General features: G+C 47.2%; 2 long non-coding RNA genes across 3 annotated transcripts; one reads left to right on the plus strand and one right to left on the minus strand.

Annotated features, from left to right (window-relative positions):
• The first annotated feature begins 310 nt into the window (after positions 1 to 310).
• On the plus strand, positions 311 to 7,697 carry LOC116896948. Its single transcript, XR_004387383.1, has 3 exons — positions 311 to 397; positions 6,795 to 6,806; positions 7,406 to 7,697. It is a non-coding gene; the product is annotated as an uncharacterized LOC116896948 (long non-coding RNA).
• Positions 7,698 to 10,681: 2,984 nt separating this feature from the next.
• On the minus strand, positions 10,682 to 24,116 carry LOC116896957. 2 transcript variants are annotated; one of them, XR_004387387.1, is made up of 3 exons: positions 23,639 to 24,116; positions 11,198 to 11,286; positions 10,682 to 10,719 (listed from the first exon to the last, which is right to left on the minus strand). It is a non-coding gene; the product is annotated as an uncharacterized LOC116896957 (long non-coding RNA). The 2 variants fall into 2 exon arrangements; XR_004387386.1 differs by lacking the exon at positions 10,682 to 10,719 and adding an exon at positions 10,767 to 10,804 and having other exon boundaries at positions 23,639 to 24,115.
• Between the last annotated feature and the right edge of the window lie 579 nt (positions 24,117 to 24,695).

Consider the following 24,695-nt stretch of genomic DNA (forward strand, 5'->3'; position numbering starts at 1 on the left):
CACACCCAAAAAAAAAAAAAAAAAAAAAAAAAAAAAAAATGCTTAAAAAAAAATTAAAGCAGGGAGTCTAATGCTCACAGACCTTAGGGGTGTAGTAAACTGTGTGTGTTCTTTTCTTTATAAAACCAGCAATAAGCCCTGAGGCAGTTGTGTTCTGTCCTCTAGACCCACGTCGTGGAAGCAGAGAACTGACTCTTGAGAGGCGTCTTCTGACTTCTACCCAACACACAGAGAATAAAATGTTTTAAATGCAATTTACAATAGATAACTAAGCCGAGTGTGTTGGTGAGCACCGGAAACTCCATCCGTTGAGAGGCAGAGGCAAGAGGCCAAGGACACCACAGCAGTATCGTGAGGTCCAAGCCAGCCTGGGCTGCAAGAGACCTCATCTCCACAAGTAAGTAACAGAGAGATGAATAATTGAATTCATTCTTTGAAATAAAAAAATGCATATTCACAAAGACCAAAATTAAAACACAGTTTGGGAATAATGTCCCTCGATTGGCAAAGGGTCTGTGTAGCACATGAAAGCCTTTGGTTTTGATCCCCAACACCATCTAAGCTAGGTGTGGTTGCTGTTCACCCCAGCACTTGGATGGTAGCCACAGGAAGAGAAGTTCAAGCTCTTTCTCTGCTACACAGTCATCTGGAGGTCACCCTGGGATACGTGAGGCCAGTCCCCAAGCAGAAGTGAAGAAGCATTGTCCCAGCCGAGTGCCGCACAGTGGCCTGTAGTTCTATCCCTCAGCAGCCTGAGGTGGGAAAGCACCTGACCAGGGGTATGGCATCAGCTAGACGCCGTCTCAACCACAGAAAGGCCAAGTTCTTTCATGTGTCAGCTGTACTCATACCTCAACCAAGTCCTACACATTGAGCCCCAAATTACTTTTTTAAACTTTGGTAAATAACAGGAAACTTGGGCTGGCAGGGTGGCTGAGCGTCAGGCCTGAACTATGATTTTCTCTCTTACATGAATGTATATATTGTACTGTGTAGGTACCTCACACTTGGGGTACCCAGGCATCTGCTGACAGAGAAGTTGTTTCCGCTATGCACCTGTTGCGAGTAAGCTGCCAGGAACAGCTCTGTACGAGGTCTTGAATGCCTGTCTAGCTCTTTAGTGCATATAACCTATGTGCTGAGGGGAGGTAATTCTAGGCTTGACTTAATAGGTGGCCCTCAGAAGCCCTTCTGAAGAAGAGATAATGAGAGACGATTGGGGGGGATGATTTTGACTAATGTTTAAAAGACAGCTGGACAATGTCTGGTGCACAGCAGGCATTCCATAAGCATTCGTTATTACTGGCAATGGGTGGGTGTGTAGGTGTGTGGATGGATGGATGGATGGATGGATGGATGGATGGATGGATGGACAAATGGATGGATGGACGGACGAATGGATGGAAAGGCTGAACCCAGGGACTATTTTTACAAGCATCTTATTGGGAATCAGATCGAATCTAACTTATTTCCAGATGGAGTCCTTTTAAGCACGACTCCATGTTACAACGGACTGGTTCCACTTGGTGAATTCGGCAAGAAAGCAAAGGTTTTCACCTTTCTTTTCTGAAAGTAAAGTCTCTTTCCCACCCCAGCCCCTTCTGCCTTCACACTCACAGATGCCCCAGAGTCAGACACTAAATCCATCCACATAGTATTCTATTATTTTTTCTTAAAAATTGGTATTTTTTTTCTCTAATTCTTTCAACTTGGAGAACAGTGGAATGGGGATTGGAAAAGTACTGAGATGGGGGTTGGGGAGGGAGTCATGCTAGGTAGTCCAGGCTAGACTGAAATCATTGTATAACCCAGGCTAGCCTTTAATTCATAATCCTTCTGACCCTCTGCCTCAAAGCTGACAAAGCGGCAGTTAAGGACTGCAGCTTTTAACCATAAATACTAATGCATTTAAATAAGCTTGGGTTAGGAAGTCAAGTGCTTAAGTACATAAGCATGTTATGGGGTGGATCCCCTGCAACACAAACAAATAAGTTTAATTAAGACTTATTATGCTTCTAGGAAGCAGCCCCATTATAAATTTAATTACCACAGATGATCATTGTATGAGGGAATAAAATTCCACATTGTCGACAATGTAACTTTACATTTATAAAAGGCACTAGAAAAATAAGGATGATTAGATTCTCTGCCATCTTGACACAAGCTAGAGTATCTGGGGAGAGGAACTTCAATTGAGAAAATGCCTCCATAAGATTAGCCTATGGGCAAGTCTTCTTGATTGATGATTGACGTGGGTAGGGCCCGCCCACTGGGGGTGTTGCCACTCCTGGGCAGGTGGTCCTGGGAAGTATAGAAAAGCCAGTTGAATAAACTTGGAGGGAAAAGCTAGTAAGTAGCTTTCCTTCCTGCTCTGTGCTCCAGTCCTGCCTGAGTTCTTGTGCTGACTTCCGTTTGTGAAGGACTGTAAGCTGTAAGCTGAAGGAAACCCTTTCCTCCCCAGTTTGCTTTTGGTCATGGAGTTTTATCACAGAAATAGAAACCTAAGATATGTTCTTAGGTTTTCTCTTCCTTCAGATCTCCAGAAGTTTTCAGTCTCACAGTGTTTGCTATGTAAATGCCTGTACGCACGCCCGGTGATGAAAAGATACCAAGCCCACACGGAGGAGCCAAGGCTATGCACGCATGTCCGCCATCTTCCCTGGCACTGCATTGAGGACCTCTGATACAGAATCCTAGATACTTACGACTGGAACAACAGACCAGCCATCAGAAGCCATTTGTTTTCGCCTCTCTTCAGAGGCTATCCTGCTTGGACCTCCCTACCCGTCTGCCTCTCCCTGATTCATCATAACCATCACCTGAACCTATGACACTCGCAGGTGTCCTTTCCAAATCTCAACCACTCTGCAAATCCTCTTACGCCTTTTGATCTCTCCCACGCCTGAATTCCTCAGTGCAGTCAAGTACATTGGCAACTGTGAAGAAGACTGATGACCCCATACCGAGGAGGCTATATGGAAATGAGGCTAGTGTGTGAGGCACAAACTTACGCAGCCTTTGGAAGGCAGTCAGGAGGCTCTCAAGATGTTAAACCAGCCATTGAGATGGTTTAGTGGATAAAGGAGTTTGCCACACAAGCCTGGCAGCCTGAGTCCAATCCCTAGAGCACACACAAAGGAGAGAGGAGGGAACTGACTGCAGAGTTGTCCTCCGACCTCCACCTGCACATCATGGCACATACACAATGGTGACATAAGGTTTAAATATAAAAGATACTTCTAGAATTCTACCCAGCAAAGGCATCTGAGTGAGTCCACAAAACTCTGCTCCAGGATGTAAAATGCAGAACTATTTACGAAAATTAAAAGGCATAAGCAACCCAAATATGGGGTTGCTGCCTTTTTTTTTTTTTTTTTTTCTCTTTAGGAATTAGTATGAGTATCTACCTGCATAGATCTATGTGCACCATAGACATGCCTGGTGCCACAGAGGCCAGGAAAAGACATTGGGTCCCCTGGGACTGGGTTGCGGATGGTTCTGAGCCACTGTGTGGGTACTAGGGAGTATAAATCTGGGTCCTCTGCAAGAGCAGCAGCCAGTGCCCTTAACCATGGAGCCATCTCTCCAGTCCTGGATGCTGCATTTTATGACAGTTCTAATTTTCAGTTGTTTTTGTTGTTGTTGGTCATTGTTGTTGTTTTTGTTTTTTGACAGAGTCTTGCTATGTAGGCTAGGCTGTCCTTGAACTCACGAGATCTTTCTTCTCTGCCTCCCAAGGGCTGGGATTAAAGGTTTGTACTACCACGCCAGGCTTTAGGTTATGTTTGTTTTACAGCATACATCATATCCATTTTTCCCTATGTAGGGCCTCAGAAAGCAAGTCCAGTCTAAAGTAATTCATTTTGCCCTTGCCTGGGTGCAGGTTGTGTATAAATTCCATGGGGTCTGGACACCTTGTAGAAGCACAATTATTAATTAATTAACTTTGGTTTATTTTTATTTATTTATTTATTTTTTTTTGTTTTTGTTTTTCGGAGCTGGGGACTGAACCCGGGGCCTTGCGCTTGCTAGGCAAGCGCTCTACCACTGAGCTAAATCCCCAACCCATTAACTTTGGTTTTATGACACAATGTATCCTATAGCCCAGGGTCCCCTGCTGCCATTAATTTGATATATAGCCAAGGCTAGTCTTGAACTCCCTATCCTCTTGCCTCTGCCTCCCAGATGCAGAGATTACAGGCACATGCCACCACAGCTGACTGGAAGCCCCTTTTAGTTAAGCAACAAACCCAGCATGGCCCTCAAGGCAAAGCAGGTGGCAATGACCTCAGCATGTGGTAGTCTCTCTGAGATACAAAAGCACCCACAGCTATCCAATTGTCTGTTCACTCCATGACCGTGTAGCTCAAGTGGATATTTACTGCTCTGACTGTTGCATTAGTCATTAAGCAAAGATCACGAGGGTTCCTGGCTTTTCCTTTCATGTTGGCATGATTCACCTCCTAAAGTGCTGCCAGTCTCTGCTGCCTAGTTCTTGTTGAAATGCACACACACACACACACACACACACACACACACACCATCACACACACACACAGACACACACACCATCACACACATACACACACAAACACAAACACACACACACACATACACACACACACACACACACACACACACACACACACACACAGACACACACACACACACACACACACACACACACACACACACACACACACACACACACACACACACACACACACACACACACACACACACACACACACACACACACACACACACACACAAACACACAAACACACACACACACACACACACACACACACACACACACACACACACACACACACACAAACACACACACCCACACACACACACAAACACACACATACACACACACACACACACACACACACACACACACACACACACACACATACACACACAAAAACACACACACACACAAACACACACAAACACATACACACACACACAGACATGCACACAAACACACAAACACACACACACACCATGCACATACACACACACACTCAGAGAGAGAGAGAGAGAGAGAGAGATGGGATGATGGGATGGCACTGCTGTGAAATGTTCTCACCCTGCCCATGGGAACAACTGGGTGGGCAGTTAGTAGGCCTCCAGCCTTTGGTTTACCATGAGCTGTTCTCCAGGGAACCTTCCTCCTCAGCCTTCTAAATAGGCACACCAACAATCCCAGCTAGCAACATCCTCTAACAAAAATAAAAACACAGGTGCTAACAGATGCCTGTCATCCCAGTTCTCTGGAGGCTGACAAGGAGGGTTGAAAGCGCCCACCAGCCTGATCTACATAGCAAGACGGTCTCAAAAGCAAAGAGCCAGCAAGGTGGCTCCTCCGGTAAACACACTTTCAGGGCAAGCCTGATAATAGGGGCTTGATTCCTAGAACCCCTCCCTTAAAGTGTGTGTGGCGGGAATGAGCCAGATGTGGTGGCCCAGGCACTTAGGCTGAGGCAGAAGGGCTACAACTTCAGTGTCTGAGATCTGTGCTAGTAGAACTGTCTCAAAGGTAAAACATTGTTTTAAAAAAATTAAAATATGGAAAGCACTTTCTTCCTTTGGGACTTCACCTGGAAAGGGGAGGACTTTGCTTGTTTACCCAAAGTAGCTGCCTTAAAGATAATAACCAAATAAGGGCTGGTAGACAGCTCAGTGTTTGAGAGCCCTGGCTGCTCTTCCAAAGGACTTAGGTTTGATTCTGAGCATCCATAAGGAGGCTCACAGCATCTATAGCTCCAGTCTGGCACTTTCTTGGGTCCTCTGAAGGCAGCACCATACACATGATATATATGTGAAGGCAGAACGCCCAGACACATAGAACAAAGCAATAAAAGAAAAAAGAAGAACAACAAAAACCAGTAGGATTCCTCAGATGAATCACTCCTGCTGCCAAGTCTGAAGAACGGTTTAATCCTTGGGACCCAGTGGGTGGAGGGAGAGAACCAACTCTGTAAATTGTCTTCTGACCTCCACACATGCACTCGCCTGTGTGTCAGGCAGGAGTTCAAGATCAACTTGTCCAAACAAATAAATACAAAAAGGAAACAAAACTTTACTAAGAGATACATAAAGACATATCTAACTAACCAAGTGTTTCTTTTCTTCCTTAGGACCTCAGTGCTATTAGCACTGTCAAGTATTAGTACTCCTGAGTATTAATGCTGCTGAGTATTGGTACTGCTGAGCATTAGCACTGCTGAGCATTAGCACTGCAGAGCATTAGTACGGCTGAGCATTAGCACTGCAGAGCATTAGCACTGCTGAGCATTAGCACTGTTGAGCATTAGCACTGCTGAGCATTAGCACTGCTGAGCATTAGCACTGTTGAGCATTAGCACTGCTGAGCATTAGCACTGCTGAGCATTAGTACTGCTGAATATTGTTAAACCTGAGTATTAATTCTTCTCAGGCAATTTATTTCAGAAATAACTTTATACCTTTGCTTTTAGACTCATATAGGGGCTGAAATGGAATCGCTTAAAACTTTCTGGCCAGGGTTGAGGATTTAGCTCAGTGGTAAAGCGCTTGCCTAGCAAGCACAAGGCCCTGGGTTCGGTCCCCAGCTCCAAAAAAAAAAAGAAAAAAGAAAAAAAAAAACTTTCTGGCTGTAATTTGACCTGTGACTTCAGGAGATATTATGTAACATGTGGTGAACTGAGGCAGCTGAAAGGTGGCTGGGGAAGAAAATCCCTTGGTGACATCCAGGGTCTCTTATGAAACTCCCTCCTTCCCTTTTCTTTCTTTCGTCCCAGGACTTCACATAGGTGAGTACTCTCTCACTGAGCTATGTCTCCAGCTATCTTTTTTTGCTTTTTGTTGTTTTGGTCTTTGAGATGGTCTCTCTGTGTAGCTCTGGCTGTTCTGGAATTCCCTATGTAGACCAGGCTGGCCTCAAACTCTCAAGAGACTTACTAGCCTCTGCTTCCCTAAAGGCTGGGATTAAAGGCATGCACCGCTGCACCTGACCCTACTGATTTGCATTTTTTTATTTATTCATTTATTATATATAAGTGCACTGTAGCTGTCTTCAGATACACCAGAGGAGGGCATCAGATCTCTTTACAGATGGTTGTGAGCCACCATGTGGTTGCTGGGAATTGAACTCAGGACCTCTGGAAGAGCAGTCGGGTGCTCTTAACCACTGAGCCAACTCTCCAGCCCCTGATTTGCATTTTTAAAAATTGCACTGAATTTTTTTACTTAATGTGCATCCATGTTTGTGTCTCTGTGTGTGTACCCATCTGTGTGTGTGGATGTGGACATGCTACAGTGTGCATGTGGAGGCTGGGGGATGACCATGAGTGTTGATTCTCTTTTTTCATCTTGGTTTTTGAAGCAGTGTCTCTTGTTTACCGCTGTGCAGCAAACTCCAGCTTCCAGAGGACTCTGCTGGGATCACAGACACCTACCAGCCCATCTGGCTCTTCTTGGGTTCCAGGGATCTGAACTCAGCTGGTGAGGCTGTTATGGCGAACCGTCTCCCTAGCTCTCCATCTCCCTGGATTTGGCCAGGCTGGCTGGCCATAATCGTCAGAGATTAACCTACCCCTCTTCCCAGTACTGGGATGACACACTGTCTCCACTGCACCTGGCTTTTTAGTGTGTACAGCAAGCCCTTTACAGACTGTGCCATCTCCCTAGCCCCTCATCTCTCTCTTGAAGACTAATCCCTATGCTCGGTGGCACTTCCAAAGCTCTTCCTGTACCTAAGAGACACACAGAGTGGACCTACGAGTATCAGACATTCAAAGCATCACTGAATTTGATATTCTACCCCACTCCATCCAAAACTTTTATCTGAGGCTGAAGAAAACCCACCACCAACAACAACAACAATAAGAATAAAAAACCAAAACCAGGGGTTGGGGATTTAGCTCAGCGGTAGAGTGCTTGCCTAGCGAGCGCAAGGCCCTGGGTTCGGTCCCCAGCTCCGGAAAAAAAAAAGAAAAAAAAAAAAAAACCAAAACCAAACCTCACTTTCTCAGGCCTCCTTAACTTTCTTCTTTTCTATCCCCAGCCTTGCTGGTCCTAAACCCCCTAAGTAGGCAGAGATGGCCTTGAATATCTGCTCCTCCATCTCCACTCCCCAGGTGCTGCAATTAAAGATGGGCAGTGCCACCATCCCAGTTTATGATGCTGGGGATCAAACTCTGGGACTCTGTTACCTAGGCATGCCACCAGCTGAGATGTGTCCCCAGCCACTGGGAGTCTTTTCTGCTCCCCAAACAAGAAGCAAAGGCTATCACTACTGGAATCACAGAAAATACATAATAAATAAAAGTTTATCCAGTAAAACTAGTCTTTCAACTCATGTTCATTCACACAGGCTCAGGCTACAGGCGACTGTCAATAAAATACCAAACTGTATGTGTTTAGTCTTTCGAAGTCAAGGACTTCCAGTAAAGTCCCTTGATAACACTGGGCAATTGTCCACTTTCTTGGGGAATTCCAAATCTCTCTGTTTTATATATCTTTTTTTTTCTTTTCTTTTCTTTTTTTTCAGAGCTGGGGACCGAACCCAGGACCTTGCGCTTGCTAGGCAAGCGCTCTACCACTGAGCTAAATCCCCAACCCCTATATATCTTATTATTTTTATTTTTATGTGCATTTGGGCAGCATGCATGTCTTTGTAACATTGGGTCCTCTGGAAATGGAGTTATAAACAAGTGTGAGCTGCCATGTGGGTGCTGGGAATTGAACCTGGACCCTCTGGAAGAGCAGTCAGTGCTCTTAACCACTGAGCCACCTCTCTAGTCCCCCTAAATCTCTTCTTAATGGGCAGCAAGGACCACCTCCTATTATAGAAACCAAGCATGCCTGATTCCTCCATTTCCCCTGCCCTAGGTGGCTAGGGTTGAGGTGTGACCTAAATTTGTGCATTTGCTTAGATTTATAATAACAAAAACAAAACAAAACAATATCTTACTATTTAACTCTGACTGGCCTGACACTTGCTATAGAGACCAGGCTGGCTTTGATCTCACAGAGATCTGCCTGCCTCTGTTCTGCAAATATTGAGATTTAAGTCAGGCACCACCATGCCTGGGATAGGGGGAGTCTTGAGGAATGATAGTCTGGCCCCACTTCCTGTCCATTCTCCATTTCTGACTGAGGAATTGACCAGATGCCTCAAGATCCTGAGGCCATGTCTTCCCAACCATGAAAAGTTGTGTCCTTCCTTAAACTGTAAGCCAAAATAAGTCCCACCCCTTAAAAATGTAAACAGAAAGGAAGGGTGTAAGAAAAAAGGAGAAATCAAGACGAATAGGTAATAGGACTGAATCCACACATCACCTAGTCCTTTTTTTTTTTTTTTTTTTGGTTCTTTTTTTTTCGGAGCTGGGGACCGAACCCAGGGCCTTGCGCTTCCTAGGTAAGCGCTCTACCACTGAGCTAAATCCCCAGCCCCCACCTAGTCCTTTTTTAAAAAAGATTTATTTATTACTTTATGTATATAATAAATACACTGTAGCTGTCTTCAGACACACCAGAAGAGGGCATCAGATCTCATTACAGATGGTTGTGAGCCACCATGTGGTTGCTGGGAATTGAACTCAGGACCTCTGGAAGAGCAGTCAGTGCTCTTAACCACTGAGCCATCTCTCCAGCCCTCACTTATTAACATTGCCTAGTCTTATGTTAATGTTAATATCTTCTATGCTATATCTATGCTAATATCTATGCTATATCTATGCTCATATCTTCTGCACACATGCAGACTATCACTGTTCTGCCATCATGAAGTTGTCAGCCTAGATCTGTAGAGCCACCAGGCTGTGATGGCTGACAGGGGGCCAAGACAGCAATATTCCCAGCATCCATGTTTAGCTCCAGTGGACATTGGTTTCATCAATTATGAGCATTCTTTCTTGTTTGTTTGGAGACTGTGTGTGAGAGTGTGTGTGTGTGTGTGTGTGTGTGTGAGAGAGAGAGAGAGAGAGAGAGAGAGAGAGAGAGAGAGAGAGAGAGAGAGAGAGAGAGGCGAATGCATGTGTGTACATGTAGAGTCTAGAATCAACATATGGTGTCTTTTATGGCTATTGTTGTTGTTGTTGTGTTGTTGTTATTTAGAGTCTCAGCAAGACTGGTTGACCAGTAAGCTCCAGGGACTCCCATCTCTGGCTCCCCAACCCTGGGATCACAGGTACACACTCAGCTTTTCACATGGATTCTAGGGACCTGAACTCAAGTCTTCATGATTGTTCCACAACTACTTTGCCATCCCCCTGGCTGCTTTCTTGTTTTGTTTTGTGTTTTTGAGATGGGAACCTCGCTCTGTTGCTGAGGCTGACCTTGAACTCACAGTGACCTAACTCAGCCTCCGAGAGCTGGGAGTATAGGTGTGAGCCACCTTGCCCAGCTTGAAAGCATCCTTGAAAAGTAGGGCACTGCCACCCCATCTCCTGGATAAGGAAACTCAGGCTCCCACAGTCAAGGTCCAGCCCAGTAAGGCTGGGAGGGAGCCTGGGACTTCTGACTCCAAACTTCCTGGATATTTCCCTTCCTCCATATTTTCTTTCTTTCTCTTTTTTTAAAATTCATTTTTTATATGTGCGGGTGTTTTGCCTGCCTCCGTGTCTGTGTACCTGTGCATACCTGATGCCTGTGGCAGACAGAAGAGGGTGTCCGATCCCCCGGAAGTGGAGTTACAGATGGTTGTGAGTCACCATGTGAGTTCTAGGAATTGAATCCAGATCCTTCAGAAAAGCAGCCAGTGCTCTTAGCCACTAAGCCACCTCTCCAGCCCCTTCCTTGGCATTTTCTAGAACACACGTTATGGAAGTGCACATCTTCATTTTGATTTTGTATACACACACACACACACACACACACACACACACACACACACACACACACATACCTCACCTTATCTCCTCCCTCTGGCTGCCCACACAGACCCAGCCCAAACTCAGGGAATTCTAAATTCTAAATGGAAGTGTATCTTCAGGTCACCATGCAAGCCAGGCTAGGGCTGGACATTCCCATCACTGACCTGGCTACCACAAGGACAGCAAGTGGACACAAGTGCCCACACAAGAACAGGATTCACCTCTCTCTCTCTCTCTCTCTCTCTCTCTCTCTCTCTCTCTCTCTCTCTCTCTCTCTCTCTCTCGGGACTGGAAAGACTAAGTCAGGCTCACCGTCTCTTCTTTACCTAGTTCAGGAGGATGCTGGGAGAACACCCTGTGGACATCTCTTCGTTAAAGGAAGACACTTTGGCCATCCGCTTATGTTGTTTCCTAACTGCAGGGAAGGAGTGGGTTGCAAACAGCTGAATTGTTTTGTTTTGTTTTGTTTTTTCACGCAGCTGGTCCCACCCTTTCACCAGTACCAGGCGAGTCCCTCCCCGGGGCTGAACGCAGCCTTCATGTGGCCAGAGAGGCAAGCAGTCTGTACTGGGTGCACCCACTTGCTGCCCAGCTGGGCCTAGTGGGAGGTTTTTGGTGGCGTTGCTAGGCAACCCGGGTAATTGGTGAGGCCAGGGATTGGGCTTCTGAGCCACAGAGATTAACAGTCTCCTTCATCACACTGTAAACCATCATTATGCCTTGGTCCAGAGCCTGCAGGGATCTCTCTGTGGCCATGGCCTGAAAGGACGCTTTTTTAGCTACTGAAATTAAGAACTGGTTTTTTCAGTATTATAGGTTTGTGGCTGTGGCTTTTTTCTTCTTGCTCCCTGTATGAGCACACAACTTGAAATAAATAGACAAAGGATTTTAAAGGACAAAAATGCCTTCACAAGTCCCATCTCTAAAAGTTTCCGTTCTGGAGGCGAAGCCCACTGGCCCTCCCTAGAGAGGGCAACTAAGGTAAGGAGCCTTGCTTCCCCAGGCCTCTCCGTGGCTCACTCTGCACTCAAAGCTCCTTCCATGAACTCCACCACCCTGGCTGTGGTTCAGGGCTAGGAATCAGAGCTTGGGTGGTATGCACAATAGTATGTTTGTGTTACTTCCACTGAAAGACTGTCATGATTCCTCCCTTATCCAGTCTTCAGAGTCCCTCCTACTCGTGCTATTTTGGGAGATGCTCCCATTCACCCTGGGCTGAAGATATTGTATCCACTTACAGGTAAAGCGAAGGAAGCACCAAAGCTTGCATTCCTGGTGACTGCGAAGTCGGTCCCCTGGGGCCCTAAGCTCCTCCAAGAGCTACTTAACACATCATGTAGGTGCACACACCTAGGTAAATTAGTAGTAGTGATTATAGCATATGCGGCTGAGCTGCACGTGGGGTGGGTGATACACAGTGATCCCAGCACCTTCGAGGCACAGGTAGGCGAGTCAATGGATGTTCAAAGCCAGCCAGACATACGTAGTACATTCCAGGTCAGCCAGGACTGCCTAGGGACCATGTCTCAGAAAAAGGGTGAGGGAGGGAGAGACTACGGAGATGGCTCAGCAGTTAAGAGGACTGGCTTCCCTTACAGAAGACAGGGCTTGGTTCTGAACACCACATGGTGTTCAGAACTGTCTATAACTCCAGTTTCAATGGATGTGATCTTTCTTCTAACCTCCATGGACTCCCGTACACATGTGGTATATGTACAAATATAAACTCAGGCACATACACACACAAAATTAAAATAAACAATTGTTTGATTAATCTTATGTCATACACATAAGTGTTTTCCCTGCCAGGTGCTCACAGAGGTCTGATGAGGGCATAAGATCTTCTAAAGTTATGGATGGCTACAAGCCACCATGTGGGTGCTGGGAAAAAAACCTGGGTCCTCTAAGAGCAACAAGTACCCTTAACCGCTGAGCTCCTAATGAACATTTCCTAAAAGTACCCACCGTTACAGAGGACACAGGACTCCATCCTGGACCTTGTGTTATCTTCAACACATCATCATCCTCACTGATCATGACTGAGCTTTCAAAGCTGCCACATGTACACTGAGAAAGGCACTATCCCGAATTTTTTCCAAAAGTAGTTAACATTATTTAAGTGATTTGACCGAGCTAGCATTCCAGAGCACAGGACTAAAGAAACTCTGACATCATGTCAGTACTTTAAGAAGGTAAAATCATTGCGTTTGTTAGAAATCTGTAGTCTGGTGGTGGCACAATGCCTTTGATCCCAGCACTTGGGAGGCATCTCTGAGTTCAAGGCCAACCTGGTCTATAGAGCAAGTTCCAAGAACCACACAGAGAAACCCTGTCTTGAAAAGAGATAGGAAGAAAGAAAGAAAGAAAGAAAGACAGAAAGAAAGAAAGGAGGGAGGGAGGGAGGGAGGGTGGGAGAGAGAGAGGGTGGGAGAGAGAGAAAGGAAAGAAAGAAAGAAAGAAAAGAAAGAAAGAAAGAAAGAAAGAAAGAGAGAGAGAGAAAGAAAATCAATATGTGTTCTTCCCAACTATCTTCACTTCTGTGTATATATGTGTATCAGAGTACATGCTGGTACACACATGGATCATGCATGTGTTTGTGCGTGGAGACCAAAGGTCTAGTCCCAGGAGTTGTCCACCTTGGATTCTGTGTGTGTGTGTGTGTGTGTGTGTGTGTGTGTGTGTGTGTGTGTGTGTGTGTGTGTGTGTGTTAGGGTCTCTCCCTGGGACCTGGGATGCCTGATGGTAGATTAGGCTGGCTGGCTAACTAGCCCCAGAGAGACTTCCTGTCTGCCTCCTCAGGGCTAGAATTTCTCTCCCGCCCCCCCCCCCCCGTTTTTTAAAACAGGATCTCATGTAGACCATGCTCCCCTCTGTGTAGCCAAGGATGATCTTAAACTCTGGTCCTCCTACCTCCACTTCCCAAATGCTGGGATTGCAGGCATGCACCACCATTCCCTACCGAGATGCCTTTCGTGGATTTATTTATTTTTGTTGTATTTTTTTGAGACTGGGTCTTTCTGTATAGTCCTGGCTGGCCTAGAAATCACACTGGAGTCTAGACTGGCTGCAAACTCAAGAGGTCCTTCTGCTTTCGCCTCTGGAGTGCTGAGATTAAAACTGGGGACAACCACACCAAGCTTCTGTTTTTTTAAGATTTATTTTTATTTTCAATTTGTTTTTATGTGCATTGGTGTTTTGACTGCATGTATGTCTGTGTGAGGGTGTCAGATCTTGGAAATGGAGACAGTTGTAAGCTCTCATGTGGGTGCTGGGAATCAAACCTGGGTCCTGTGGAAAAGCACTCGGTGCTCTTAACCTCTGAGCCATCTCTCCAGCCCCTAAGGATTTGTTTTTATTTTTAACAGTTAGGGGTAGACATGGGTACATGAGTGCAATGTCTCAGGGATTTCCTACAGCTAGAATTGCCGGAGGTTGTGAGCCTCCCAATGCAGGTTCTGAGAACTGAACATGGGTGCTCTTAACCGATGAGCCCCTGGGCATAAGACTTTTAAATGGGCGTCCAAGACAGACAGACAGGAAGGAAGGAAGGGAGGAAGGAAGGAAGGGAGGCAGGGAGGGAGGGAGGGAGGGAGGGAGGGAAGGGAAGCTAACAGAGTCCAGACCTTAGCACAACTGACTCCATGATAGAAGTGCCATTCAACTCAGCATGAAGACGTCACCACCTGCCAAATGAAAACAAAGGCCTAGTCCATCCACATCCATAATTAATGAAAAGTCCCTAAATGTACTAACCTTGCTTTCTGGTTTCTGTAGTTCTGCTTCTGGCTAACTGTTCTTGTTAACTGAAGTTCGTCAGTCAAGAATGTGATTTTTTATCATCCTGAGTGAGGTAACCCAATCACAGAAAAACACACATGGTATGCACTCATTGATAAGTGGCTATTAGCCCAAATGCTTAAATTACCCTAGATGCCTAGAACAAATGAAACTCAAGACGGATGATCAAAATGTGAATGCTTCACTCCTTCTTTAAAAGGGGAACAAGAATACCCTTGGCAGGGAATAGAGAGGCAAAGATTAAAACAAACACAGAAGGAACACCCATTCAGAGCCTGCCCCACATGTGGCCCATACATATACAGCCATCCAATTAGACAAGATGGATGAAGCAAAGAAGTGCAGGCCGACAGGAGCCGGATGTAGATCGCTCCTGAGAGACACAGCCAGAATACAGCAAATACAGAGGCAAATGCCAGCAGCAAACCACTGAACTGAGAATACGACCCCCGTTGAAGGAATCAGAGAAAGAACTGGAAGAGCTTGAAGGGGCTCGAGACCCCTTATGAACAACAATGCCAAGCAACCAGAGCTTCCAGGGACTAAGCCACTACCTAAAGACTATACATGGACTGACCCTGGACTCTGACCTCATATGTAGCAATGAATAGCCTAGTAAGAGCACCAGTGGAAGGGGAAGCCCTGGGTCCTGCTAAGACTGAACCCCAGTGAACGTGATTGTTGGGGGAGGGCGGCAATGGGGGAGGGTGGGGAGGGAACACTCATAAAGAAGGGGAGGGGAGGGATTAAGGGGATGTTTGCCCGAAACCGGGAAAGGGAATAACACTCAAAATGTAAGTAAGAAACACTCAAGTTAATAAAAAAAAAAAAAAAAAAAAAGAATGTGATTTTTATGCCTGAAAGCTCACCCTGAGAAAGGCTCAGGGCTACACTGGGATCCTGATGCCAAATGTAGCCACTGACCGGCTAATAAAGACTTTCTATTGGCTTAAACCCATGTCCAAGCAGTCTTCTCTGGTGAACACCCCCAAAAAAACCAGGCAGGGGCAGAGAAACAGAGACACAGAGAGAAGAAGTGGAGATGGAAGTGGCTTCTGCCTTAGAGGTTTGTTTTCAGGCTTGGGAAAGCAGCTCAAAAGGTTAAGTGTTCACTGAGCTGGATCCCAAGTGGGCATGGCAGTGCACACCTCTAATCCTAACACGAGAGAGACAGAGAGAGAGAGAGAGAGAGAGAGAGAGAGAGAGAGAGAGAGAGAGAGAGAGAGAGACAGAGACAGAGAGAGACAGAGAGAGACAGACAGAGAGACAGAGAGACAGAGAGACGGAGAGACAGAGACGGAGACAGAGAGACAGGGAGGGAGGAGAGAGAGAGAGACACAGAGAGAGAGACAGACAGACAGAGAGACAGAGAGAGAGAGAGAGAGAGAGAGAGAGAGACACAGAGAGAGAGACAGACAGAGAGACAGAGAGACAGAGAGACAGGGAGGGAGGAGAGAGACACAGAGAGAGAGAGAGAAAGACAGAGAGACAGAGAGACAGAGATGGAGACAGAGAGACAGGGATGGAGGAGAGAGAGAGGGGAGAGAGAGACCAAGAGACAGATACAAACAGAGGCACAAGAGAATCAAAGACAGAAAGACAAAGAGACAGAAAAACAGAAAAGAGAGAGAGAGGGAGAGAGGGGAAGGAAAGGGAGAAATGGAAGGAATAGTGATAGAGGGAAGGGGAGCTTGAGGAATGAAAGAAAGAGGAGGAGGGAGAGAAGGGGAGAGAGGCAGAGGTGGGAAGATGAGAAGGGGAGAGAGGAAGAGAGATTAAGAACCAGCATATGTTTTTAACCACCACTCCTGGGTATTCTTACAATCCTGCCATTCTCTGGTGACCACCAAAGCTCACAGGATGAGTGTGTGTTTTGGCAAACAGTCCCTAGATGCCTGGTATGTGTTAGACACTAGAAAGACACAGAAGAAGAAAAAGAAAGAAAGCAAAACAACGGAACAACAACAGTCTGCTCCTCTCCTATTCAGAGAGAGATACAAAGTCCTAAGAATCGCTGCACCGCCGTATCCAGTGATTTAGATGAAAAGTGGGTCAGCCCGGGCACAGTAGGGCAGGCTATTCAGTTTCCAGAGCCTATTGTGGGACACTGGAGATGAGCACACTAGTTACCATCCCTTCCACTAGGAAATGGAACAGGTTTTCTCTCTTCATAAGTCACGGGGCCAACCTGTGCCTGGCTTTAACCAATACCACATGACAGAAGGAGAGCTGGGGACTGAAGGCCAGGCTTTGAGACATGTGTGTGGACTACCCTCAGGCCACCATGCTCAGCAGAAGGTCATACTCCAGCATGGAGGCTGAGGTCATGTAGAGGAACAAGGCACCAGACCGATAATGACACTTCCTTGGACTTCCCAGCCAAGAACACGACGATGGAATGATATGAGTTGACAGCAAAGAGAACAGAAAAAGCGTATGACCTCCCTAAATTCCTGACCCACTGGAGTTACTTATGATTACAGCATTAGCTATCAATATAGAGAAGCAGACTGTAGAGGTGGTGCTGATGCTAAGGTCCGGTTCCCCTATTGGTTCTTGATCTATCAGTAAAGAAGCCATGGGCTAATTGCTGGGTGGAATGAATAGGTGGGAAACAAGAGAGCAGATACAGGAAAGGAAGGAAGAAAGAGTTGGCCATACTTTGGAGAGAACAAAGCCCAGCAGCTATGTGAGCTCTCGGGCTGAGCAGCCATAGGGCGCTTCTACAGGTAGGAGGTTGACCTGGGACTAAAGGTAGCCGAGTGACCGAAGTTGAGGACAGGTTTAGGGTGCTGAGCTAAGAGCACTGGGGAGGGCGTGCTAGCCATGCTAGCTGAGGTAGTTTAATAATGGCCAGCAATTGAGCCAATAAGGCAAGTTGAAATTGAGCGGCACGTAAGTCTGTGTTTTTATCCATGGATTCAAAGGAATCTGGGTGGGGACTGCTAGCGCTGCCTTTCCCAGATCTTAGGTGGGGTAGCCAAAGCTGCGTGCAACACCAGATGGCAAGAGGAAATCTCACTATGTCTCCTCACTGGCATTGGTCACTTCCGTATCCCTCTCTACAGTAGAATGCAGATGACGCAAGTGAAGCAGCCTCCAAAATTAGCCTCCACCTCCACCCCTGTTCTCTTTACAACAGCCATACACCAGAGTACACCGACTTGCTCAAAAGCCATGGCAAGGCCGGGGTGTACCCCAGCCGACAGAACACTTGCTCACAGGTACAAGACCTTGGGTTCCATGGCTAGCACCCCAAAGGAGAGGGAGAAAAGCCTTCAGCTGTCTGCAGTGTCTTTGGGATAAGCACAGCAGTTGCGTGACTTAGCTCCCGCCTTTTTATAGGATCCAGCTTCCATCAGTCTCCCCCAACAATGTGCTGCAGCCATGGGGACTTCTTCCTATCTGTGACACTTGCCTCCTGTCAGCCTCCCTCCTGTCTCAGTGTCTTTGCACTTGCTGCTCCTTCTAACCAGCCATCCAATGTCAACACAGCAACGCCGACCCCCCCACATAGGGCTGGCACCTCCCTAGAAAGCCTCCCTGCCCACACCTTCCTCCACTCCAATACTCTAGTACGTTTTCTTGCTTCCTGACTCCAAACACTTACCGAACCTAAAAATATCTAGCGTATTTATTGTCTGTCTGTACTAGCTGCAGGAAGGTCGGGATTGTTCATTTCCTGTTCCACCTGCACCGTACCATCTACATAGTGAAAGGCACTCAGTGAACCCCGAATGGGCCAATCAAGTAAATGAAGAGAGGAAAAAGAGTGAGAAAACCCTGGTTCTTGTTCCAGTGCAACCCCTGCTTGACTGTAGAAAAGTCACTTCCCCTAATCCTGACCAGGAGCTAACCCCCACCGAACAAAGCCCATGTCTGCTGTTTAGCCACTGTCTTGCCCCTGTATCCCATGGGAAGTCTGAAATGCTATACTCTTTCTTTGTACTTATGGAAGGGTTCTAGAGATCAAACCCAAGGCTTCATGGGTACCAGAGAAGTGCTTTACCGCTGAGCTATTTCCCCAGCTCTCTTTTAACTTTTTGACAGTCTCACTAGGTGCCCAGGCTGGCCTTGAACTACTGAGATCATAACCCAGACTTCACTTAGGCTTTTGTGTTTTTGAGAAAGAGTGTCACGTAGCCCAAGGTCTTCTTTGACTTTGTAGTTAAGGTTGGCCTTGAACTTCTGACCTTCCCTGCTCCACCTCCCGGGTTGGTTCTTCTCAGCTCTAATTTTACAATCCATAAAATAAAGTCCAAAGGACTTTAGAATTAACAGACTGACGTGATGACTAAGAAGCCAATTTCCAGAGAAATTCAAAGTGACTGACTACAAATCCTGATTTCATTGCTTAAGAGCTATGCAACATAAGCAAAGCACCAAACTCCCCTTCTCTCTTTCTTTCCTTCTTTTTTAAGTTATGGCGATGGAACCCAGGGCTTTACATAGTAGGCAAGCATTATATCACCGAGCTACACCCCCAGCCTGTATTAAACCTCTTGGTGCTTCAGGAACTTCATCTGTAAAAGGACTACACGAAGTTGAGTATTTAATCCCAGCACTTGGTGGCAGAGGCAGGTGGATCTCTGTGAGTTCGATGGCCAGCCTGGTCTACAGAGCAAGTTCCAGGACAGCCAGTGCAGTTACACAGAGAAACCCTGTCTCCACCCCTCCTTCCCAACCCCCCAAAAGGACTGTGTGATGGTTGATACTTTCAACTTGACAGGGCCTCCGGTCACCAAAGACAAGCTTCTGGGCTTGTCTACGAGAGATTGATTCTCTTAGTAGATTGAGATAGGAAGGATAATTTTGGGCCATCATTCCTTTGGCAAGGACCGCAGGTGGAATAAATAAAAAACTCATATTAGACCAAGCTGGCCTCAAATGTCTTAAGATAATCTTGAGTTTCCAATCCTCCTGCCTCTGCTCCCCAAATGCTAGGATTGCAGGTGTGCACCACCATGCCCAGGTTATGCAATGCTGAGGATTGAACCCAGGGCTTCGTGTGTATGCCTGTGCGTACTAGGCAAGGGTGGGAGGGAGGGAGGGAGGGAGGGAGGGAGGGAGAGATAACCAGAGACCTCTTTGGTTTTGAGTAAGAGCAAACAAAAGAGATTTGGTGAATAGAGGGAGGGACTACACCTTACTAAAAACTAATAGTACTGGTTTTACTTAAGTATATTCATTCATGCTAATTATGAGCTGGACACTATTCTAAGGATTTTCACAGAAAAATAAGCCTATTTAAACTCAGACCAAACATTTGTGCTAGCTAGTCTATGTCAACTTGTCGCAAACTAGTTATCTGAAAGGGGAGCGCCCAAATTCAGAAAATGCCTCCATAAGAACTGGCTGTAAGGCATTTCCTTAATTAGTGGTTGGTGGGGAGGGCTCAGTCCACTGTGGGCCATCCCTAGGCTGGTGGGCCTGGGTTCTATAAGAAAGCAGGCTGAGCAAGCTCATGAGCTGCGCTCCTCCACAGCCTCTGCATCAGCTCCTGCCTCCAGGATCCTGCCCTATTTGAGTTCCTGTCTTGACTTCCTTTAGTGGTGAACAGCGTTATAGATCTATAAGCCAAAGAAACCCTTTCCTTCCCAACTTGATTTTCGGTGATGGTGTTTGAATGCAGTACTGGAAAGCCTAGCTACGACAGGATTCTTACTGCCTGTACTAGTGACTTGCTGTGATCCAATACCTGGTAAAGCAACTTAAAGGAGAAAAGGTTTCTCTTGTCAGTTTGAGAGTTCAGACCCTCGTGGCCAGAAACCACAGCGGCAGGAGCTAGAAGTACCTGATCACATTGAGTCTGCAGTCAGGAACAGTGAGTGATGCTGACATTGTGGCTACTCGCTGATGAGGCTCTCTGGCTACTCAGAGGTCCCCAGGGATCCTCCTGTCTCCGCCCCCTAGAGCTGAGTAAGGATAAGAATTACGTGGTATCACACGCAGCTTTTTTGAGTCCGGGAGATCACTCTCATACTTGTGCAGCCTTTCGCTTTACCACCTGACCGTCTCCACAGCCTCTCAGTCTCATGTACTGGAGGCTGGCCTCACACTTAGTATGTAGCTGAGCTATGGCCTTGGATTCCATCGTCTCGTATCCTCCTGCGTGTTGGGATTGCTGGCGCCATCACTGCTTCTGGTTTATGCAGCACTAGGGATGGGACCCAGGGCCCCCTGCACGCTAGGCAAGCACTCTACCAACTGATCTACATCTCCAGCCACTCTCACCACCCATCCCCCCCCCCCGCCCCCCACTACACCCTGTACTGTGTCCACACTGCGCCAAAGCAGACCAGGTTCCCGTTCTCCAGTTGATCTCCTCATGAGCTCTGCCCTCCGTGGAGCATCTTTCCTCCCAGTTTGAGTCCCTTTCCATCTCTTCTGCAGGAAGCCTTGCCATCTCCCTAGCGTTGTGGATGTATCAGAACCACGCACGCTACAGCAGGGAACATAACAGACCTGGCCAAAGTGAGGGCCCCTCTGAGGTGGCTCGTCAGCCTCTGCTGTGTCTGGGAGGCTTTCTCTCACACTGCGGGCATCCTCAGTCTGAGACGTCTGTGGGAGCCATTCTGCGTCCCTATTGCATAGTCCCAGGAACGCACCGTTGGAGACTGCTCGCTCAGCTTCGGCTACTCACAGACGGCTCGCTGAGCACTTTACAGCAAGGGCACAGAAGCTGCACCGTTTATGCAATGGTGCTGACACTCTCCCTGGGTCCTTGGCTGCCCAGGTTGTTTTGGTTTTGGTCACTTGAGACAGGGTCTTACTCTGCAGCCCTAACTGGTCTAGTATTTGCTATGTAGCCCAAGACATACTCAAACTCACAAAATCCTCATGCTGGCCCCTCCCAGTGCAGAAACTACGGGCATGAATCGTAATCTCAGGTTAGTTGCCACCCTTTGGGACCTCCTAGGACAGATAGAGCACATGAATGAATGAATGAATGAATGAATGAGGAATAACTACAAGAGTGTCTCCTCCTACCTGGATGAAACAGCTCAGAACAGGAGAAGGGATTACGACACCTTCACTTCTGCCCTCTATACAGAGACCTTGAAAGACATCAAGGAACTGAGCAGGCAGCATGGAGTCTGCTCTACAAATCTGAATCCTCGATCCATTATGGATTAACCTTGGGTAAAGCTTATGGAGATGAGAGTAATGTGGCAGGGTTTTGATTTAATGAAAGAATGTCTTTGTGTTTGGTTGGTTTGGGATCTGAGGCAAGGTCTCTCTGTGTAGCCCGCTGGCCTTGAACTCAGCCTCCTGAATGCTGAGATCACAGATTTCACAAACCCAAGACCATGCCCTTGAGACGGCTGAGTGCTCAGACCCAACTAGGTTTGAGGGACTATAGGCAATCACCACTTGTTGGGGAAGGGGCGTCACTTTCTTCTGTAGTGTGACACAGATAATTAATCTTTTTGACACTAAATAAACCTCACTCCCACTCAGCAAATAACTCCGAACTCAGTAGGCCACACACTTAATGTAGAAGGGACATTGAGAAGAATATCAATGGGAGGAAGAGGACTGGGGTGTCTGAAACTGACTAAGATTTATTTCATAAATGTTCAAAATTGCCAAACAAATCTTTAATGGGGAAGGAAGGCTGGGAGTGGTGGCACCTTGGGAAGGCAGAGGCAGGAGGATCTCTGGAAGTTCAAGGCCAGCCTAGTTTACGCAGTGGGTTCCAACCAGCCCGGATAACATAGTGAGACCCTGTTTCAAAAAGAAGTAATAAAACAGAATTTTCTTAAGTATGGGAGGAGAATAATGACTCTGACAGTTCTCAAGTCAGAAACACAACATCATGGTTTAGTCCAGTGTTTGTACATTCAGCCAGAGGCTGGCCTCCTTCCTTCACAGTCTCTGGCCTCCCACACCCTAGAGCACCTGCCTCCACTACTCAGTTCAGTTTACAAGCCATCTAGACACTGTCAAGGCCAGGGTTTGTGGTCTATAACTTTACAAGCCTACAGCAAGGGAGAGGCCAGTTAGGGAGGGGCAAAGAAGAAGAAAACACAGATGTTTACCCAGGCCCCACTGTGTGCCAACCACCTGGCCGGTCTTGATTCATATAGTTCCTTATCATCTTTAAAAACAAACAAACAAACAAACAAACAAAGCCATGACCTTACAGATGAGGATGCTCAGGTCCAGGAAGTAAATAGGAGATGAGGGAATTAGCAATCCAGGCCTGTGACTCTCGCCATACCCCGCGGCCTGCCTGTCAGCTTGTGGATACGGGTGGATAAATTTCAACTTTCTTTATTCACAGCAGAAAGGACGTGTCCCCCCCCCCGCCCCCCGGACAACTGAGGTGTGTGCTCAACTCATGAGTAAACAAAGGACCAAAAATAAACGACGGATTACTTGAGGTAAATCCCTTAGGTGCCCATAGCAGGAAGGAGGAAATAGTACACGGCAGAGCTCCCTTGCTGGAATTGCTGAAACCTCTTCCTGGCAATCTCCAGGGCAGAGGCAGGTAGAGGCTAAGGAAACAGGTAGCTACCAGCTCTGGTGGTGGTACAGCCAATCATGGGTGTAGCTGCAGGTGTAGCTGACGTAGTAACACACACACACACACACACACACACACACACACACACACACACCACCAGTCCTCCCGCCCAGAATAAAAATTAAAATAAGCCCTGGGAGTCTAAGGGCGCTGGGGAGAAAGTAATAAAGCAGTGCTTGCTTGAACAGTGCAGTGAGGTAGCAGGACTAAACTCCCAGCCATTTCCAGAGCGCTGCCAACTTTGAAAAGTTTCAGAACCCGGAGCAGCCTCTCTAGGTTCTTCCGGAAAGTTGATTCTGGAAGCAGCACCCTTCCTTCCCCTCATCGGGCTAGCAGTCAGCAGGTTTAGGAAGCTACCTAGAATTCCTGCTTCAGCACCACCAGCTTCCTGCTTCAACACCGGGCCCCCCACTGCCCGTCCCCAACCCCTGCACCTTACCCGGGGAGGCCGAGTCACAGCGGTCCCACTCTGCAGTCGGATCTTCCACGTCAAGGGGCCAACGGAGCTGCCTGGAGGCTCCAGCCGCAGCCTGCCAGGCTCCTCTCCTGCCCTCCCAGAACTAAAATTGTCCAGACAGGTTCCTACGCGGGAGGGAACCAGAGGAAATCCCCTCCCCTGGTGGCCTGGCCTAGGCTGGGCCAGCCTGCTAGGCAGTCTTCCTTGGGCTGGCCCTGGATGAATGAGTCCTGGCCTCCTCCTACTTGGGTTTGTGCCAGGGAGCCTGTGACAGCCACCCTGCTCTTTCTCCTGGGCTATCCATGTCTCTCTCCTTCGCGTCCTGCCTTCTTGTATGTGACTGAGTCCAGCGTCCGTTCTCAGGTCTCTGGGAAAGGTCTGCTCTGCTAGGTCTCAGTTACTTTGCATGGGATTGTCCTGGATCACACTCTAGTGTGACCCAGGCCTGGTACTCTACAACAACTGAGTAATTTGATAGTGCTGGTGGGCAGAAGCTTAGCCACAAGCTCCTAGGCTCTGCACACAAACTCAATGTACCTTAGCCCTGGTGCGACGGGCTTGCCAGTCTGGGATTAGCCATTCAAAGTACGCTGAGGATGACTGGCCTTGTGCCAGGTCCTGAGAGTGGAGAAGTAGGTTCACCTGGTGCCTGCCCTCCTGGACCGGCAAGCCAAAGAAAAGTCTTCCACCAAGATTCTGGCAGCATGATGAGGGAGGACTTGCCTGCGTGGGAGAGTTCTAGAAAAAAATAAAGAACACTTAGATATGACATACAAGATAAGCCGCCGAAGTTCAGAATTGTGAGCAAGGAGTGTCAGGCCAGAAAGGGCCTTACAAGTCTTGCAGAGAAATATCCAGACTTTACCCTATACACATGGAAGGACTCGGAGAGAGCTTAAACATGAAGTCAGACTCAGATTGTATTTCTCTTCTGTGCTGGGGATAGAACCTGTGGCCTTACACAGGCCAGGCAACTGCTCTACCACTGAACTCTATACCCTCAACATCACTTAGAGTGGCATTTATGTGTTTATGTTTG

The sequence above is a fragment of the Rattus rattus genome, chromosome 1 (assembly GCF_011064425.1).
Source record: "Rattus rattus isolate New Zealand chromosome 1, Rrattus_CSIRO_v1, whole genome shotgun sequence".
NCBI classification, from domain to species: Eukaryota; Metazoa; Chordata; class Mammalia; order Rodentia; family Muridae; genus Rattus; species Rattus rattus.